A 16,102-nucleotide genomic window follows, 5' to 3' on the forward strand; every position below is an offset into this window, starting at 1 on the left:
TATGACAAAGCAAAAACAGGTCTTGGAATTTTTGCAAATGTATTAAAAATCAAAAACAGAAATACCTTATTTACGTAAATGTTCAGGCCCTTTGCTATGAGATTCTAAATTGAGCTCAGATGCATCCTGCTTCTATTGATCATCCTTGAGATGTTTCTACAAATTGATTGGAGTCCACCTGTGGTAAATTCAATTGATTGGACATAATTTGGAAAGGCACACACCTGTCTATATAAGGTCCCACTGTTGACAGAGCATGTCAGAGCAAAAACCAATCCACGAGGTCGAAGGAATTCAAATCAAATCAAATGTTATTGGTCACATACTCATATATAGCAGATGTTATTGTGGGTGTAGTGAACTGCTTGTGTTCCTAGCTCCAACAGTCCAGTAGTATCTAACAATACACAACAATACACACATCTAAAAGTAAAAGAATGGAATTAAGGATCACATCACCCCTACCGTACCTGACATCCTAGACCCACTTCAATTTGCTTACCGCCCCAATAGATCCACAGACGATGCAATCGCCATCACACTGGCCTAACCCATCTGGACAAGAGGAATTCCTACGTCAGAATGCTGTTCATTGACTATAGCTCAGCCTTCAACACCATACTACCCTCCAAGCTCATAATCATTATTGTTTTTTGAACCTTTATTTAACTAGACAAGTCAGTTAAGAACAAATTCTTATTTTCAATGACGGCTTGGGAACAGTGGGTTAACTGCCTTGTTCAGGGGCAGAACAATCGATTTCTACCTTGTGAGCTAGGGGATTCATCTTGCAACCTTTTGGTTACTAGTCCAACACTCTAACCACTAGGCTACCTGCCACACCAATCATTAAGATTGGGCCATGTGTCTGAACCTCGTGCTGTGCAACAGGGTCCTGGACTTCCTGATGGCCACCCCCGGGTGGTAAAGGTAGGAAACAACACCTCCACTTCGCTGATCCGCAACACAGGGGCCCCACAAGGGTGCGTGCTCAGCCCCCTCCTGTACTCCATGTTCACCCATGACCACGTGGCCACACTTGCCTCCAACTCAATCATCAACCAACAATGACGAGACAGCCTACAAGGAGGAGGTTAGGATCCTGGCAGAGTGGTGCCAGGAAAATAACCTCTCCCTGTCACGCCCTGACCATAGAGAGCCTTTTTATTCTCTATTTTGGTTAGGTCGGGGTGTGACTAGGGTGGGTGATCTAGGTTGTTTTATTTCTATGTTGGCCTGGTATGGTTCCCAATCAGAGGCAGCTGTTTAGCGTTGTCTCTGATTGGGGATCATATTAACCTGTTGTATTCGTCGCATGTGACAAATATAATTTGATTTGATTTTACTTTCCTACTCATTCATTACTGCTGCAGTGCTTGTTGTAGCGCTGACTGGAAATAGGAAGTATGCGCATTTTATGGCTGATAAAAGTGTTGACAGTGCTGAGTAAGAACTTAAACACCAACTCCCTCGTAAAAACAGCAGCGCTTTGCTGCATTAGTTGACAGTCTCTCTAGTCATGGTTTTAAACGTTGTGAAATCTCACAATATCAACTTTGCTGTAGCTTTCTGTAATGCCTGTTACATTACTGCAGACATGGTCATCTGAGCCATCCGATTCGCGAGCGCTAGCCCTATAGTGCATTTCAGTTTCTCTGTTGGCCTGCCAGGAAGGCAGAATTTGTACCTTCAGACACATGGAATTGTTCAAAATGGCAACAGTTGCCTCCCCGGCGCACAGGGCAGCTGAATCTGGTGCACCTACCATCAACAGCCCAAGACGAATTAAGAAAACTGGAACACAAGGCTTTATCGTTGTTGTTGTTTTACAGAAATGTTTGGCGATCGACTAGGAATGCCTTGGAGATCGACCGGTTGGACCAATGCTCTAGAAAGTTGAGTGATGTTCAGTCTCGCGCTTCTCTCTGTGGGCTAATATTTGGGCTAATATTTATTCTGCAAGGCAGTCCTATGGGCTACTGCACTCCCGCGCAGGAACGCAGTTTAGAGGGAACAGTAGAGTTTTTTTAACATTAGAGTTTTTGGAAAACAAGGTCACATATAAAACCGAGGGAGATTTTACCTCAGTAAACTTTTACCTCGATTTGACCTTTTACTGTTTTTGTCAAATGTTCAGTGTAAATTGTTAAAAGTAGTCCCTGTGCGTAGAGTTGGATGGTTTGTTAAACTTTGAAAATCAATGGTTTTCGTTTGGCTGAGAGAGCAATTCCATTAACGTGGAACTGCCCAGAAACAACTCCATTGGAATTTCACACACCTTGCTATTCTAGAGGTAAACACCTCCACCAGCATATATATCCGTTTGCAGAGAGATCCCACAATGTGTTGCATTGCATTAGTCCTATGTGAGAGATAGCTTTGATGTAAAGATGTGAAAAACTTGAACAACCTTCAGTGGTTCTTAACCACAGGTTTCTGCCAATAGGAATTACAGTGTATCTTGGGTATTCCAAGAAGGCTTCCAGAACTCAAATACAGCAGTTTGTGTTCTGAAAGCACTAACAAGAATATGATAAACATTATTTTGTACTAAGAAGCCCACATAGACAGAGAAGGTAAAAGCATGAGGTAAAATAATGCATTAAGTCAGAACAACGATAGACTCTCTTGCTGTTATGTGAATGAAAGAACCACTAATGAGCTTGGATAAATGTGAAACTGTAGAGACGCCACAAGCCCCCAGGCCTTTCTCACTTTCAAAGTTCCCTGGTGGAGCTTCAACTAGAACAAAATGTCAGCGTTGTTTCTCAATATGGCGTATGTACATGTAAGGTTGAGGCAAAAATAACCAGAAATACAAATGCTCGCAGCACAGTAATGCGAAGGACTTCTGTAAAGTGAAACAGTGGAGGAACAACGAGAGAAGTTTGCCACAGTCATTTTGTGCCAGACCAGATATTGCCTCCAATTTGCTAAATACAATTACCCAATCACTGTGGTTGACACCCATAAGACCTTTCAAGAAGACAGCACAAAGGGTCTCTCTATTAAAAGGCAGAGAATGGAGGGAAGAGAACGAGGAGAACGAGAGGCAGAAAGGCAGAGAGAAAGGGAAGGAGAGAGAGATGAGATCTACCCTGCTAGTAAACACACACACAGCCAAGTCTGTACACTCCCTCTGTGTAAACAGCATTGTTTACCCCCCGCGGTGAGAGAGTGAGAGAGAGGCATTCATAAGTCATTCTCTGCCATTTCTTCATCCCCCAATCTCCCTCTCTCTTTTCTGGGACGAGTGCAAGGCACAGAGAGTGAGCTGGGCAGGGCTGAACGCTACGGAGGGAGAAAAAAACACTGAGACGAGCTTGAGTTATCTTTCCCACGTGAAGCTCCGTGTGAGATCAAACAAAGAGTGATTCCTCCAAGCAGCATGCCGAGTAAACGGAGCAGGTTTTCTCATCCCCTCGCAGGCCCCTCCAAGCCTCTCGGCTGGCAGACATCAATAGCTCGGCTGGGCCTGTCTGGGATGTGACTCTGTGTCTTCGCCGTCTCGCCACAGTCTTCACTCGAGTACATTTTATTCAACAAGCCAAGGATACCGACTGAGAAATGTAAAAACCCGGGCCAGATGACATGCATCAAGCGCACCTTCCACGCTGGAGTTTTTTCAGCCAGTATGAAAAAACGTAAATGGTCTTCTATCTCCCAGCAAATTAGTTCGTCAGGTGGCTTAATTTCATACTGACATTTTAAAATATACCCTATTTATGCAAATGATGCCGGGCGAGAGTAGAGAGATAGCTGTTAAAAAGCACCTTACTGGGCAAGACTAAATGAGCATACATATGCATCAGTGGTTAATGAAAGGAGAGTATTCATAAATACGATTTTTTTTTTATTCAAGGTTTAGCTGGAAAATCAACGTTTCAAGTGCCGCAATGCAACAGCATGACTGATGCTGTCATAAAAGTCTTCCCATAGTGCAACTACTTCTAAATGAAGATTTAACACTACAGTTTAATTACAATGCAGCATATACAATATGCTAGCAACCTGAAATGATGCCTTCATATCAAACACTTCAGTCTCTATAACAGATTTAAACACCGTTCAAAGTAAGAAACTACAACCTGTGATGATTCACAATGTCTCAAGTGAGAGAGGTCAAATATGAAACCATATCAAATATTGAATATATCAATAATACATTGGGATGTGATCCCGGAGAATGATTCAGACAGCGCCCAAATGAGGTGTTCAGGCCCTCGTAAGCCCGCGTCATTCGTTGTACGTATAATAGCATTTCAGATGAAAAGGCGCTCTGGAGAATTCATCTTTATTTCATATTTCATAGGGAACGGGGAACAGGGAGAACATTTCATAGTTGAGTCTTTTTGAAGAGAGTTTGGCACCCTGTTTCATCAGGAGAGGACTAAGTGGGGTTGAGAAGGCTGTGTGTGTGTGTACGTGTGTGTACGTGTGTGTGTGTGTGTGTGTGTGTGTGTGTGTGTGTGTGTGTGTGTGTGTGTGTGTGTGTGTGTGTGTGTGTGTGTGTGTGTGTGTGTGTGTGTGTGAATGCGCGTGTGTGTGTGAATGCGTGTGTGTGTGTGTGAATGCGTGTGTGTGTGTGTGTGAATGCGCGTGTGTGTGTGTGAATGCGCGTGTGTGTGTGAATGCGCGTGTGTGTGAATGCGCGTGTGTGTGTGTGAATGCGCGCGTGTGTGTGAATGCGCGCGTGTGTGTGTGTGTGTGTGAATGCGCGCGTGTGTGTGTGTGTGTGTGTGTGTGAATGTGCGCGCGCATGTGTGTGTGTGTGAATGCGCGCGTGTGTGTGTGTGTGAATGCGCGCGTGTGTGTGTGTGTGAATGCGTGTGTGTGTGAATGCGTGTGTGTGTGAATGCGTGTGTTGGGAATTTCTGACACACTGACCTGGCCTAAAATTCCCCTCACTCTTCCATTGATTTTACAGATGGTCCTCTAAACGAGCCAAAAGTGACGACCTCAACTGTTTCCGAAGTGGCGTGCAAAAGAAGCATCTTCAGGATCTTGTTTGACTTGATAGAGCAGAATGGTAGATATTACAGTGCCTCTATATTGTTCAGAGGCACAACAAACCATGTTACGATATGATCTAATAGAGGTCTATGGGGGCGTTTGAGGTGCTGGGAATTTCATTTTAATTTGAGTAATGTTACACACCTTCAAAAATTCTACCAGGTGACTTAAACGAAAGCAGACAGATACACAAACAATGATTAAAAGCTTGGTTAAGTGTGTTCTTTGTAATTACCACAGAGGATTCGTCCTGCATGCAAAATCACACTGCAAAACACAAATCCCAATTGAAAAGTGTTTGTGATGACTTGAATTAACTGCCTGCCTCCCTGACTTCCTCCAACTCCCCACAAAAAACCCCAGTGGGTAGCATCCAGGAGCCTGAAGTGGAACACAGGAATAGGAATAGGGCCAATCATGCAGCACAACATAATAGCCAGTTAGACAGGCATAACAGATGCATCCGTTCACTGTCACCACGCTTCAGTCGGAACGATTACCAGTCAGATGTCTTGATTTATTCTGATAAACACAAGCAATATGAGAAAAAGGCCAATCTAGCCAGGAGGAGGTTCCATATATGAGAGAGAGAGAGAGAGAGAGATGGTGGTTATTGGGTTGGTGATGGAAAGAGCGAGGCAGCTCCAATCCACTGATATTGGAAGTTGGTTGATGGAGCTTTGCTGTTGCAGAGCTAGGCCTTCTCATTAGCTCCATGCAGTGACTCCTCTCCGTCTGGTCTATGTGAGTCATCATCATCACAACGTACAGTACAACTCAGACTCAGAAACCATCCACCAAAAACACAAATTCTCATTAAGAGAGAGACTCTCCTTATGTAACCTCTGAAGTACATAATAACCATGTATTAATCACATGAATGGGTGTCCCCCCCCCGTCTCTAACTCAGTCTCTCTATCGGCCCAAATTGGGCAGCTGTGCTGGACTCAACAGAAGTCCTAACTCTGATGAGATGAGGATTGCTGCTGTAGGAGAAAGAGAGTTTGGTATGCTTCTCTTCTCTGCTCTGCGTATACTTCTCCATGCTAAAGACCCTGATGGGATAATTACTTATATGCTGGGCTTTCACTGGTTCGCTACCTCTTCCAGGTACTGTGGGTGTGAAGGGAAGTGGATGTAATTGAAGCTCTCTGTGCGTCCTAGAGAGTCATAGCAGAGTGAAGAAGGAGCAGAGCACAATGCCTTTGTGAGAGCTTGGAAGGCTGGCGCTCTGTTCGACTAGAAATGTCAACGTGATGGATTTAAGTCAAATTTGAAAGCTCTGCTTAAAAGTTGAGTGGCGTTATGGATGAAATATGTTGAAGCAAAGCAAAGCACTCTCACTCTTTCCATCCCTTGTTCCACAAACCCCAACCCAGCTCCATGTGAAATAGGTCCTGGTCAGGAGTGGCTCGCTGGGAATGAATAGGCTTCACCTGCAGGAGCACTTAGCATGTCACACGCAAGAAGCCCACCTGCCTGCCTGCCCACCCGCTGCCACAAACCTGCCCGCCTGCCACCCCTCAGAGCACCATAGACAGTAGATGGTTGGGAGAAATCACAGTGACAGGGCGGGCAGGCTATCGTGTAATGTGCCTTGTTCGTCCTCACAAAGATGGGCATTCAAATCAAAATCAAATCAAATTTATTTATATAGCCTTTCTTACATCAGCTGATATCTCAAAGTGAAACCCAGCCTAAAACCCCAAGCAGCAAGCAATGCAGGTGTAGAAGCACGGTGGCTAGGAAAAACTCCCAAGAAAAGCCAAAACCTGGGAAGAAACCTAGATAGGAACCAGGCTATGAGGGGTGGCCAGTCCTCTTCTGGCTGTGCCGGGCGGAGATTATAACAGAACATGGCCAAGATGTTCAAATGTTCATAAATGACCAGCATGGTCAAATAATAATAATCACAGTTGGCTTTTCATAGCCGATCATTTAAGAGTATCTCTGCCGCTCCTGCTGTCTCTAGAGAGTTGAAAACAGCAGGTCTGGGACAGGTAGCACGTCCGGTGAACAGGTCAGGGTTCCATGGCAGCAGGCAGAACAGTTGAAACTGGAGCAGCAGCATGGCCAGGTGAACTCGGGACAGCAAGGAGTCATCATGCCAGGTAGTCCTGAGGCAAGGTCCTAGGGCTCAGGTCCTCTGAGAGAGAGAAAGAAAGAGAGAAAGAGAGAATTAGAGAGAGCATACTTAAATTCACACAGGACACCGAATAAGACAGGAGAAGTACTCCAGATATAACAGACTGAACCTAGCCCCCCGACACAAACTACTGCAGCATAAATACTGGAGGCTGAGACAGGAGGGGTCAGGAGACACTGTGGCCCCATCCAATGATACCCCCGGACAGGGCCAAACAGGCAGGATATAATGCCAACCACTTTGCCAAAGCACAGCCCCCACACCACTAGTGGGATATCTTCAACCACCAACTTACCATCCTGAGACAAGGCCGAGTATAGCCCAGAAAGATCTCCGCCACGCCACAACCCAAGGGGGGGCGCTAACCCAGACAGGAAGATCACGTCAGTGACTCAACCCACTCAAGTGATGCACCCCTCCTAGGGACGGCATGGAAGAGCACCAGTAAGCCAGTGACTCAGCCCCTGTAATAGGGTTAGAGGCAGGGAATCCCAGTGGAGAGAGGGGAACCGGCCAGGCAGAGACAGCAAGGGCAGTTCGTTGCTCCAGAGCCTTTCCGTTCACCTTCACACACTGGGCCAGACTACACTCAATCATATGACCCACTGAAGAGATGAGTCTTCAGTAAAGACTTAAAGGTTGAGACCGAGTTTGCGTCTCTCACATGGGTAGGCAGACCATTCCATAAAAATGGAGCTCTATAGGAGAAAGCCCTGCCTCCAGCTGTTTGCTTAGAAATTCTAGGGACAATTAGGAGGCCTGCATCTTGTGACCGTGGCATACGTGTAGGTATGTACGGCAGGACCAAATCGGAAAGATAGGTAGTAATGCTTTGTAGGTTAGCAGTAAAACCTTGAAATCAGCCCTTGCCTTAAGAGGAAGCCAGTGTAGGGAGGCTAGCACTGGAATAATATGATTACATTTTTTGGTTCTAGTTAGGATTCTAGCTGCCATATTTAGGACTAACTGTTTATTTAGTGCTTTAGTGCTTTATCCGGGTACAAAGAAAGTAGAACATTGCAGTAATCTAACCTAGAAGTAACAAAAGCATGGATTAAGTTTTCTGCATAATTTTTGGACAGAAAGTTTCTGAATTTTGCAATGCTACGTAGATGGAAAAAAGCTGTCCTTGAAATAGTCTTGAAAGAGAGATCAGGGTCCAGAGTAACGCCGAGGTCCTTCACAGTTTTATTTGAGACGACTGTACAACTGTCAAGATTAATTGTCAGATTCAACAGAAGATCTCTTTGTTTCTTGGGACCTAGAACAGGCATCTCTGTTTTGTCCGTGTTTAAAAGTAGAACATTTGCAGCCATACCCTTCCTTATGTCTGAAACACAGGCTTCTAGTGAGGGCAATTTTGGGGCTTCACCATGTTTCATTGAAATGTACAGCTGTGTGTCATCAGCATAGCAGTGATAGTTAACATTATGTTTTCGAATGACATCCCCAAGAGGTAAAATATATAGTGAAAACAATAGTGGTCCTAAAACGGAACCTTGAGGAACACCGAAATGTACAGTTGATTTGTCAGAGGACAAACCATTCACAGAGACAAATTGATATCTTTCTGACAGATAATATCTAAACCAGGCCAGAACTTGACCGTGTAGACCAATTTGGGTTTCCAATCTCCCCAAAAGAATGTGGTGATTGATGGTATCAAAAGGAGCACAAGGTCTAGCAGCACGAGGACAGATGCAGAGCCTCAGTCTGGCGCCATTAAAAGGTCATTTACCACCTTCACAGGTGCAGTCTCAGTGCTATGATGGGGTCTAAAACCAGCTTTTTCAAAAAAAATTGAGAGGAATGGAAGATTCGATATAGGCTGATAGTTTTTTTTTTCTGGGCCATGGTTTGGCTTTTCACCCACCTTTAGTGAGTTTGGTACACATCCAGTGGATAGAGAGCCATTTATTATGTTCAACATAAGAGGGCCAAGCACAGGAAGTAGCTCTTTGTCACGGGTGTCGTCGTCGTCGGAAGAGGAATCAGACCAAAGTGCAGCGTGGTAAGTGTTCATGACTTTTTATTGAAACTGAATACTTAAACAAAGAGAAATAACCGAAACAGTCCTGTCAGGTGCAAAACACTAAACAGAAAAGAACTACCCACAAAAACCGTGTGGAAAAACGCTACCTAAGTATGGTTCCCAATCAGAGACAACGATAGTCAGCTGTCCCTGATTGAGAAACATACCCGGCCAAAACAAAGAAATACATAAACATAGAAAAAAGAACAGAATGCCCACCCAAATCACACCCTGAACAAACCAAAATAGAGACATAAAAAGCTCTCTACGGTCAGGGCGTGACACTCTTTCAGTAGTTTAGTTGGAATAGGGTCCAGTATGCAGCTTGAAGGTTTAGAGGCCATGATTATATTCATCATTGTGTCAAAAGATATAGTACTTTTAGCACTTGAGTGTCTCCCTTGATCCTAGGTCCTGGCAGAGTTGTGCAGACTCAGGACAACTGAGCTTTGGAGGAATACGCAGATTTAAAGAGGAGTCCGTAATTTGCTTTCTAATGATCATGATATTTTCCTCAAAGAAGTACATGAATGTATTACTGCTGAAATGAAAGCCATCTTCTCTTGGAGAATGCTGCTTTTTAGCTAGCTTTGCGACAGTATCAAAAATACATTTAGGATTGTTCTTATTTTCCTCAATTAAGTTGGAAAAATAGGATGATCGAGCAGCAGTGAGGGCTCTTCGATACTACACAGTACTGTCTTTCCAAGCTAGTCGGAAGACTTCCAGTTTGGTGTGGCGCCATTTCCGTTCCAATTTTCTGGAAGCTTGCTTCAGAGCTCTGGTATTTTCTGTATACCAGGGAGCTAGTTTCTTATGAGAAATGTTTTTAGTTTTTAGGTGTGCAACTGCATCTAGGGTATTGCGTAAGGTTAAATTGAGTTCCTCAGTTAGGTGGTTAACTGATTTTTGTTCTCTGACATCCTTGGGTAGGCAGAGGGAGTCTGGAAGGGCATCTTTGGGTTGTCTGAGAATTTATAGCACGACTTTTGATGCTCCTTGGTTGAGGTCTGAGCAGATTATTTCTTGCGATTGGAAACGTAATAAAATGGTGGTCCGACAGTCCAGGATTATGAGGAAAAACATTAAGATCCACAACATTTATTCCATGGGACGAAACTAGGTCCAGAGTATGACTGTGACAGTGAGTAGGTCCAGAGACATGTTGGACAAAACCCACTGAGTCGATGATGGCTCCGAAAGCCTTTTGGAGTGAGTCTGTGGACTTTTCCATGTGAATATTAAAATCACCAAAAATTAGAATATTATCTGCTATGACTACAAGGTCCGATAGGAATTCAGGGAACTCAGTGAGGAACGCTGTATATCGCCCAGTAGCTATAAAAAGTGATTGAGTAGGCTGCATAGATTTCATGACTAGAAGCTCAAAAGGCAAAAACATCTTTTTTTTTGTAAATTGAAATTTGCTATCGTAAATGTTAGCAACACCTCTGCCTTTGCGGGATGCACGGGGATATGGTCACTAGTGTAACCAAGAGGTGAGGCCTCATTTAACACAGTAAATTCATCAGGCTTAAGCCATGTTTCAGTCAGGCCAATCACATCAAGAAAACGATCAGTGATTAGTTCATTGACTATAACTGCTTTGAAGTGAGGGATCTAACATTAAGTAGCCCTATTTTGAGATGTGAGGTATCACGATCTCTTTCAATAATGACAGGAATGGAGGAGGAGGTCTTTATCCTAGTGAGATTGCTAAGGCGAACACCGCCATGTTTAGTTTTGCCCAACCTACGTCGAGGCACAGACACGGTCTCAATGGAGATAGCATTCACATACTGTAATATCCACCTGATCTGTCCTTGTTTTGGAAGTAGGCTTTTGCCTAGCTATTGCCCCAGCTTGCAAGAGCAGCACACTGTAAGGTCATTTCAATCAATCCCAGTGCCTGTGAAGCATGCTCTTTCCAGTACCCATCAAAAGTGCATCCACTGTAATGTCTCTGGCAGTGGAAATGAGTAGAGTAGGAAGTGGAGATGCCACTCAAGCTGTATGTAGTCTATGTTGGTGTGATGTCTCCATGTCAATGCCTGGCTCCTCTATCCTGCCTATTAGACAGTATATAAACCTGGACAGAATGAGGTTTCTCTTTCTCCTCTTCTCCCACTGCTGGACCTATACCATCAAATCAATAGTGACCTGATTCCATATGTCAACGGCATTCAGACCCAAGGGGGCCAGGCTTCCGGTCCAGAAGCACAGTTTCGACTGCTCCTACAGTCTTGCTTCGGTACTGCAATTTAACTGATGGCACGGCCCAGAAATACTATATCCATACACGGCCACAGAGACTAGTCAGATTTGAAAATTCCTAATTCCTAAGACACTTTAGTCATTACCTTTGTGCACAAAATCACCCGTTGAATTATTCCAATAATTGTTGCTGAGGCACTCGCAGTCATGTTTTTGGATAACGTGGCGACGTCGTCGCTAAGCACACCGCACCCCGTGCGCTAGTGTGCATGTGATGTTGGTCCGGATAAAGCGGACGCAGGGGTATGCGGACGTGAGTAGATTACCTTGAGAAAAAAAAGGGTTGAACATGTTGGATGCAGTCTCCAGTTCTTGTTACGTCTCCATTGTTCAAACCACCATTGCACTTTGCCGTCACAAGAATAAGTCACCCCTCTCCTTTCTATTTTCCATGAGTGGATTTGATTGGAGTGCAGTAGGACGCACATGCAGGCTGTGTTCATCTGCAAGCCGTCTTCATCACCAAGGCAAGCTGTGACGGGTGTCGTTTGATTAAGAGACGGGCGAGTGGCAATCTGGGAGATATACATTTTCCAGGAAGTCATTTCTGTCCATCAGCGTGCAGCTTCCCTGAGTCACACTGTGGCACCTTAATAAAAATCCGTAGCTTTTTGAAATATTCTGAGATGGAGGTATTGCAAATGGGAAGAGCAAACGACACACAGAACGTAAAACAAACAGCAAAGATTCACAGACGACAGAAATGGAAAACAACAAGTCGACCTGAAGCAGCTCAAATAAATAGAACAGAATAGAATAGATATAATAGAATAGATGGGTATTTCAGCAAGCACGAAAGTGTTGAGGATTTGGCAATGCTATGCAGGCCCATTTTTGGGGGGGGAGCACAACATGCACAATGGGTAAAATATGAATTGATTGTGTACGCTCAAACATTTATCTAAGCCAATTATAAATGGCAATCTGAAAATGTCATTCAAACTCTTTAGGCTTTGACAAATTATCATTTTCCTTTAAGTGGAAAGAGAAAGACTTTGTATCTGTGTTGCATTGTTCCTTCAGCCTTTGCCTCTTGTATTTATCATGTGGGTGAACAATCACAATTAACAAAGGATCACTTCAGTTCAATGAGAAAGGGGGGGACGTTTAATTGATCGTTTAGAGTCGCACATCAGAATTCTGTACAGCACTAAAGACATCACCAACCCGATGTTCTTGTCGAGCTTTACAAAGCTTTCCCATTTGAGTAGCTGCCATCCGATTAGAAAAGCTATGCTTCTTTTCTCTACACAGGGTCACTAATGGAACATTTCACACTCGTCACGGTGGCACAATTGACAGTACAATAACTCTGTTAGATTTAGTATAGATTTCAGATATTATACTAATTCAGTGTGATATTCCAGTGATGCACTGAAATGGGATCTACCATGCATTGCTATAATATTCAGCTCAGACACTTACAGTACTGTCACGCCCTGACCATAGGAAGCCTTTATTTTCTATGGTAGAGTAGGTCAGGGCGTGACTAGGGATTTAGTCTAGTCTATATTTTCTATGTGGTGTTCAAGTTTGTTTTCTCTATGTTGGTGTTTTGGCATGACTCCCAATTAGAGGCAGCTGGCTATCATTGTCTCTAATTGGGGATCATATTTAAGTATCATTTTTCCACCTGTGTGTTATGGGATATTGTTTTGAGTAAGTGTATGTAGCACCTCTGTTGTCACGGTTTGTTGGTTCGTTCGTTTGTTTATTCTTTTGCTAAGTTTCATGATTAAATATTACGTGGAACTCAACATACGCTGCGCCTTGGTCCGTCTATACAAACAATCGTGACAAGTACAGCAAAGTCAAGCCCTTGGCTAGTTCTCTTCCACTGCCGTCGCTATCTTTAAACTGTTTCACTCTTTACGAATGCTGTATTTTAGTCTGGCACCAGCTCTTAAAGTAAAACAAAAAACACCCCTCATTTGCAAGAAAAGCACTTCATTTTTTTGTGCCGTAGTTTGTTTCAGTAAATACGTAGCCAATGTCTTGAATGCGTTTCAATGTTTGTGTATGTATTTGAGATCGATGTGTTTTTTTTCTCCTTCTGACTTCTGTTTGATCTTATTTGACCAAGCAAATCAATAAGCGTCAGTCAGCTTGTTCAATATTTATGACTCTTTCTTGGTAGGGAATGTCTGTGGTCTAATTGTAGCAATTACATCAACAACTCTTGAATGCTTCTCTAATAACTTTCTATTCAGGGAAAGGGAGAATATTCAATATTCTGTCAAGGAAAATGATATTCACTCCTCTTGATGACACGAGCGGTGTTATGAAATTATAAAGCTGGAGCCCTCTGCCTCAGCACTATTTCACCTCACACAAACAATAAGTGCTAAAGTTCAGAGCTCATTCCAATATGGGTTTCATACCCCTTCCATGAATGCCCTTTGCATCAAATTGAAAAGGGCTTTTTATTTGGGGGGGGTGCTTCCCAAGCCAAGTCCCTTAAAGGTAACATGAAAAAAAGGTACCATGAAAAGTCAGCAAGAATGCTACTCAATTATCTCTCTGTACTAAGGCTGCCAAATAGCCTTCAACGAATTGAAGATGGTTACAGTTGATGCCGGCAAATGGACTGAATCTCGCTCAAGTATTTAGAGTATGAAATGGTATGAGACAGATGGCGTCTTGCTGCCGAGAGGCAGAAGATGTCATTTCGGCTGTGAATGGGACGGAACACTGAAAAGCGCACAAAGCCACAGAGCAACAAAGAGCCACAGTTACGGAAGGAAACAGAAATAGCCCTTGCTGTGCATTCGTTCCATGCTGTCATCTAGAATATCTTCACCATTGTTCCTGAATGTATGATGACGGCTTGATGTTCTGCATGTAAGATACGTTTCCTTCGTTCGGTGTGTGGAACCAATGCCATTGTCGTGGTGAGCATGGATCATTTTCGACGGTCAGGTCGGGGTTTACTCGCTGTGAGCTTAGTCTCCCAGGTTTCACATAATAAATAGCACCATTTACAATACATTAACACAGGCAGGAGTCTCTGTACGTATGGCCCTGTTCACCTGACCGAGGAACAGAGTGTAATATGTTGTATTACCTGTAATATATCTTCTCTCATCTAAAATATATCATCCATAGGTCCGTCTGTGGCGTAAGGGGACTTATCATGTGATATCACACAAACAAAGCATTAACCAGTTGGGCTATTCAGTACCTCATTGTAATGAGTGAATGACCCTCTCCTCACACAGGTGGGAACCTCCAATGGAACAATTTGAGGCATTTTCCTCCAGCAGCCCTGGCATGGACAGGCAAAACACCAATGCCCAAGCCCAGAATGGAGAGACCAAGCTGGGAGAAATGACCTCTCAGCTTGGCCTCTCTGACTACCCATATCCTTCATCTCCTCCAGTCGACATGACTCAACCTCTGCTGCACCCACCTCGCAGGCCAGCAGCCATTACCGTAACGTAGAGGTTTTAAACAGGAGACGATAGACACGGGCGCTGTCCACCACCAACGCCTCACACATCCCTCCTCCTCGGCATTCCACACCATTACTCGCTGAGCTTGGCCGCTCCTTCGCTCTCTGTTTTTTTTCTCCATTCCTCTGTATGTGCTGTAAAAATATATAAATATCTGGAGGCGTAAGCCACATCCAATAAAGCACACCAGATGAGAAAGAGTGTGACAGACGATCACACCATTTGAGGAGTGGGAAGCAAGACTTATTCCCCTGTTAAGGTGGCTTTAGCACTGGAGAGATGCTGTGGAACAATAAGGCAGTTGGCCATACATCGCTGTGGTGTGGTGTTATAGGTGGTGTTATAGGTGGTGTTATAGGTGGTGTTATAGGTGGTGTTATAGGCGTAGTGTTTTAGAGAAGCAGGGTGTACGCCCACAAGCAGGATTGTTTCAAACTTCTGCACCCTATTCAAGTTAGGAACATTGACCTTGTACTAAGCATTATAGGGCAAAGCAGTGACTAGGTCTATGGACAAATACAATCAAATAAAATCAAAGTTTAACAACAGTAAGGAATAAAATAGTCCAAAGTGTTTACGACCATAGAATCCAATTACTAAGGACTGTCACATAATAAATGCATTATAGACTATTGAAGGTAACGCAGTTTTGTTCGCTTTTAACTTTGCTGACAACGAGACAAAGACACAGAGCGTATCTTGCTGCCTGTCTCTGAGAGCAGAGAACCAGCTGCTGCTTGACTGCCATGTGAACGTTATCACCCAGTTGATGTCAATTAGCCGCTAATACCTTCAGATCAATTACATATGCATAAATTAACAGAACATTGCATTAAACCCAATAAAACAAAGGGCTGATGAGCTGCTTTGATCTGCCATGTGTGACTCTGTTGTGAGGACCCCGGCAGGTGGCCGAATAGCGCCTGACGGACAAGCTAGCAGCGCCACCGAGACCCGACCTTGCCCGGCCATGCAGAAATGTTTTCAAATCCATTCTCTATTATCTCCCCACAGAACAGAACTGCAACTGCCACTCTCTGTGGCTTCAAAGCACCTCACCACATCAAAACATTAGCTAACCGTCACTCTTCTTTACCCTCCATGGAAAATGTGAAAATATGACAACAGTCATTCTACCACAATGGAACAGCGGAGAGAGAAAAGCTCAAATTCATGATAGCTATG

Source organism: Oncorhynchus masou, chromosome 26 (assembly GCF_036934945.1).
Source record: "Oncorhynchus masou masou isolate Uvic2021 chromosome 26, UVic_Omas_1.1, whole genome shotgun sequence".
NCBI lineage: Eukaryota > Metazoa > Chordata > Actinopteri > Salmoniformes > Salmonidae > Oncorhynchus > Oncorhynchus masou.